Below are 6,000 nucleotides of genomic sequence, written 5' to 3' on the forward strand. Positions count from 1 at the left end.
TGGGGCATCTCACTTGTCGTGGAGGCTTGCCATTCCTGTGCTGTGACCTTTGAGGCCAACCGGAATGTGTGCAATGCAGAGACTCCAATTCATCACAGCAATCAGGTACTACCACAGTGAAAGAACGTAAGTCTCTGAAGCGAATGCAGCTGTAATACTGACAGCACTTCCTTGACCAAAGTGACCCTCAGCCAGGATACAGCGCTGACCTGTGTGATGGGAGCAAAAAGGAACCTAATGTGGACGCCATACACAGCCCTCTACCCCTATGAAGTTCTGGCAGATCCTAATGTTATAGAATCTGACTTAAACCATGACTAATTCCTCACTTTTTCTTTTATTCTATTACTACATTTTTTAAAGTATTTTAAGTTTTTTTTTTTCTGCTGTTTTTTCCTGTGCTCGCCTTTACCAAATGTTGTTTGTATATTTCTCTCATTTGCTTTTTTAAATTTAAAATATTTGTTTTCTTTGGAGTTCCACACATGAATTCACTATATTTTTGTTATTTCCAGACCTACCCAGCAATGATGTGATCCCCTGTCCACCGCAGTCTTCTCTCATCCCTGCCTCTAGTTCTGCCACTCACTCAGCACTTCATTCCTCTATCTTTCCCACCTCTCCATCACATTTCACTAGTCACAATGGCACTGGAAACTGCAGTATATCATATATGTTTATTTTTTTCACCAAAAAGCTTTGCATGTAAATATGTATTACAATGAGTCATTGGTCTGGTTCAAGGTTTCTGGTTTCTGATGCATCATAAATGCTGGATGTTGGCTGAGACTCATCTCATCTACCCTGCTGTTGCCCAGAGTGAGCATGATAGTGTAACCAGGCAGAGCATCTTGGGGTAGGATTTAGGAGAGCTCCTGACTGACACTGACCTCCCTGATATCAATGTCTACTGCCCCAAGGCTCTCCAGAATCAACCTCCATGCTTGTAGCTGCAGGCAGTACTGCTTTCCCTCACTTGTCTCCCAGCAGGAGGCGCAGCTGCAGCTGCTCCATGCTGGGTGCCAGCTGGTGGGCCTAGGACAGGCCCTATTCAGTTATGACATATGTCGGAGAGAGCTCTGGGCCAGTGTATACCACTCTGTCCTCAGTGCTGGCTGCCCTGCAGCTTGGCTCACCCCACATAACTGTTGAGCTTGAAGCTGCAGACCGAGCTGCTGGCCAGGCTCTCCATCTCTCAGCAGGAAAAGCAGTACCTTTATGTTTATTAATTTTTCACATTATAAAAGAAAATACTCCAAAGTATGTTTTACTTACTTCTTTTATTTTTATGGTTATTGCTGCAATATAGTTTTAATAATTTTTATTGTCTATTTGATTTGTTTTTGATGTTTTTACTATTACCTCTCTGGACACTCCTGAGGATTAAACTCCAAGGAGGAGGCTGCTCATTAAAAAATTCTCATGTGAATGGAAGTGATAGCCATCCCAAGAGCTATTTAATTAAAACACAGAGCACAAGATGTGAATAAGTAATGCATCACGGCCCCTTCCAAAGTTCATAGTTCTTTAATAATTGGATTAAAATAGACTGATATGGTTAAAGTTTCACAAAAACAATTCAAATGTTTGGAATAGGGTGGTGTTTGTGGTGGTGGTGGGGTGTGTGTGTGTGTGTGTGTGTGTGTGTGTGCATGTGTGCATGGGGGTGGTGTCACATATCATTGCATACCAATGTGTGCATGTCCCTGTGTATATAGTTGCATGTACCTGAGTGAATGAGTTTGTGTAGAGACCAAAGGTAAACTTTAGGTGTCGTTTTTTCAGGTGATTTCCCTTTTGTTTTTGAGACAGAGTCTCACCAACCTTGAGTTCACTGAGTAGGCTGCAGCTGTCAGCCAGTAAGGCCCAGGAGTGCACCTATCCCTGCCTCCCCAGCTGACTTTTTAAAAAGTATTTATTTTTAATTTATTTGCTTTACCTCCTGATTGTAGCCTCCTCCTTCGTCTCCTCCCAGTCCCACTCTTCCTCCCTCTTTCCCCTACCCTAGTTCTCAGAAAGAGGGAGCCCTCCTCACCTACCATCTGACCCCAGCCTATGTAGTCTCATCTGGACATCCTCTTCCTCTGTGGCCTGGCAGGCCACCAGCCAGGGGGAAGTGATCAAAGTGTGGATTCTGGAGATGAGTTGAGGTCCTCAAGCTTGTATTGTGAGAAATTTACTTACTAAACTATCTTCCTGGGTGCAAAAAACCTAGTTTCAAAAGTGATAATGACCTTAATGACAATTCAAATGAATGAAATCAAAGCACCAATTTAAGAGTTCTTAAGGATATTCAAAAGGTAAACTAGGGGTTGGAAAAATGGTTCACTTGTTAAAATGCTTGCCTTGAAAGCAAGGACCAGAACATTTTCATAAAAGGGCATGAGGATGTGCAGTGAATGCTTGTAATCCAACACTATGGAGGCAAAGACAAGCAAACCTGTGAGGCACACTGGCTGGACAGCTAGCCCACTCAGTAAATTACAGATCAGTGAAAGGTTGTGTCTCAAAAAGGAAATGAAATATGTCTAAAGAATGGTTGTCCTCTGGCCTCCACATGTTCACACAAACACATACAGATGAACCTTCAAACACATGCACACACACAAGCATGCCCATGCACCAACATATACACAAGCATGTACAAGCACATATATGTATATATATAATAAACAAGTGAGAAATTCAGTAGAAAGATAGCTACTCTTGAAATAAGTGAAAAACTTAGAAATGAAAATGTCAATAAATCAAATATCAAAACTAAACATCAATGGAAAAACCACCAGTAGACTAGATCATGTGGAAGAATGAATAGCAATGGGTGATGTCAAAATTTATGAATTACTGCATTCATTATGGTAATGAACAGCCACAATACGTAAAAGACCGGATTTATGAACCTGTGACATTGAAGATGAAACAGATACAAACAAAAGACAGAAAAACCTATTCAATAACATTTAAAGAAAAATGGTTCCAGCCAGACGGTGGTAGGACAAACCTTTAATCTCAGCACTTGGGAGGCAGAGGCAGGTGGATCTCTTTATGTTGAGGCCATCCTGGTCTTCAGAGTAAGGTCTAGGACAGCCAAAGCTACACAGAGAAACCCTGTCTTGAAAAGCCAAACCAAAAAAACAAACAAACAAGCAGGGCCACAAAATAACCATCCATCTTATATTATAGTTCAAATGCTACAGTACCAAAGAAATGACTGCCTACTACAAGAGAAAGGATAATGTTAATCATACAGGTAAACCTATAACTATAAAGGCAGACTGGCAGGCCTCTCAGCAGAAACCCTGAAGGCCAAAATAACCCTGACTGATGTATTTAAAGCCCTGAAAGAAACAACTGCCAACCAAGATTACTATCTTAGGCAAAGTTATCCTTTAAAAGCAAAAGCGGTGGTGCACAACTGTAATTCCAGCACTTGGGGAGACAGAGGCAGGCAATCTCTGTGAGCTCAAGACGAGTCTGGTCTACAAAGCAAGTCCATTACAGCCAAGGCTACACAATCAATAAAGAAAAAAAGAAATGCAAAAGTGAAGCAAATAACTTCCTGTTACGTGTAAACCGAATGCACTTGTGACCACTAAGCCTATGCCTTACAGAGGATATCTAAGGAATATGACAGGAAAGGAAAGAGATGTGTTCCCAATCTCAGGAGTGAAGAAAACAACAAATTCTCAATGGAAAATGGTGCAAAACTTGTGAGTGTGTCTAACCAGTGACTGGTCCAACTTGAGACCCATGCCCTGGGAGTGACCCAAATCCTGACACTGCTTGGACAGCCAGGAACCAAAGGCTGGGCATCCTAGAGACATAGGACAGAACCAAACCTGACTGGAGGGAAAGAAATCAATGAAATGATTACTAATGATATTCTGTTATACTTAAAGATAATTGCTTAGCCCAATTGTCATCAGGAAGGTGTCATCCAGCAACTGATGGGAGCAGATAAAGGGACCCACAGCCAAATACTAGGCAGATCCAGGGGAATCCCACAAAGCAGGTGAGAGAGGAGATGGCAGGAGTCAGAAGGGTCAAGGCCACTAAGAGAACACAGCCGACAGAATCATCTAACCAAGGCTCCAAGGGGATCACAGAGCCTGTATGGGTCTGGCTTAGGCTCTCTTGCACATATGTAACAGCTGTATATCTTGATCTTCTGGTGGTACTTTTAACAGTGGGGGTGGGGCTGCCTCTGACTCCTTTGCCTCCTTTGGAACCTCTTCCTTCTACTGGGTGGTCTTCTCTAGCCTTTATGAGGGTTTGTGCCTAGTCTTGTAACTTGTTATGCCATGTTTAGTTGGTATCCTGGAAGGCCTGCTCTTTTTGTTTTGAAGGGAAACAGAGAAGGGGTAGATCTGGGGGAGACAGAAAGAAAGAGGAACCCTGGGGGACTGGGAAGAATGGAGGGAGGAGAAACTTTGGTCGGGATGCAATCTATGAAAGAAGGAAAAATTCTAAAATAAAATAAGAGTAACTATATGAAAAGTAGGAAAGAGACAGAGGCCTGCCTGCTACCATACCATGCAGGGCAGGAGGAAGACATCCGGAGACCTACCTGCTGCCATGCCATTCTGTGTGGGCAGGGACCTGTCTGCCATGGCACTGCTTAGGTGGGCTGTAGACACACTGAGGCCCACCTGCCAACACAACGCAGTGTAGGAGGAAAAGACAGATGACAAGAGACCAGCCTTCCACCACGCCACAATGACAAGCCGTAGACATAGAGAGGCCTCCATGCCGCCACACCAAGTGCTACGGGCAGAGGAGGTTACCCAGAGGCCCACCAGCCACGTGGCCCACCTGCAGCGGGAGCCACTACAGTGTCCAAGTGTGTGGTAGACAGATGGGAGAGATGGGACTGGAGATGAGATGATGGAGAGGGGTAGCCTGTTGTGAGTAACCAGCCCCACCATGGTAAAGTCCTATCCCATGCTGCCTTTAAGGGCCACATCTGGGTCCATGACCATGCAGTGGCAGGGGTGTCCAAGGGCTGTGCATAACTGGTCGCAGCCCTCACTTGATGCAGAACTCTGGAGAGCTGGCCCCTCTGCTCATCTGCTGCAGCACTGGGGCAGCACAGTAGAGCTGGTCCAGGTGGAGGGGGGCTAGGGCAAGCTGCCCCGAGGGCATGACAGCAGGGCAGTGGACTCTGCCCTCTGGTAACATTGGATGGGCTAGCCAGGGCAGTGCTGGAGAGCTTGCCCTGGTGGTATGAATGCAGTAGAGATGACTGGCTGGCTGGCTGACCAGCATAGCTACCATCCAGACCCACATCCAGGGCTTTGAGTTGACCCACCCCCAAAATCTACCTCATCTGTGAACTGTTGGAGCATCTGAAAAGGCTAGTCACACTGATCCAAAGCTGCAGGATCTCCGTGACACAGGCTGACAATAGGAAAACCAGGAGGAGTCCTGGTGAGGACACAATATTGGTGAATGATAGAAGCCAGAGGCCTTAAGTGACTCATTGCAATGAACATTTGCCACATGAAACTGTGTGAACAGAGGAGTGTGCTGTGGGGCACACTGTGGCTGCAGCTTCCACCACAAGATGTTTTCTATGCTTTGTTTTGTTTAGGATGTTTTGGTTGGTTGGTTGGTTTTGTTTTTGTTTTTAACTTGTCTTTTTAGGGGGAGATTGCAAGAGCAGATGGCGGGTACAAAAGGATAAGGAGATGAGTGGGGTGGGTGAATTATGCGAAACTCACAAAGAATCAACAGGAAAGAAAAGTAAGAAAAAAATCGAACACTAACCTCACTGCAAACAAAAGAGAAGTTAGTAATAAAAACAAATGCCTGGAATGTTGGCACATGCCATTAATCCTAGCTCTTAGAGGAGCCACAGGCAGGCTGGTCTCCATGGATTCAAGGCCAGTCTGGTCTTCATAGTGAGTTCCAAGACAACTGCAAAAAGCAAAATACTACTAGTAAGCAGTCTTAACTTCACTTTTGCTTAACTTCAGCAAAAGGTACAGAGGCTGAATGGCA

The sequence above is a fragment of the Acomys russatus genome, chromosome 8 (assembly GCF_903995435.1).
Source record: "Acomys russatus chromosome 8, mAcoRus1.1, whole genome shotgun sequence".
Taxonomy (NCBI): domain Eukaryota; kingdom Metazoa; phylum Chordata; class Mammalia; order Rodentia; family Muridae; genus Acomys; species Acomys russatus.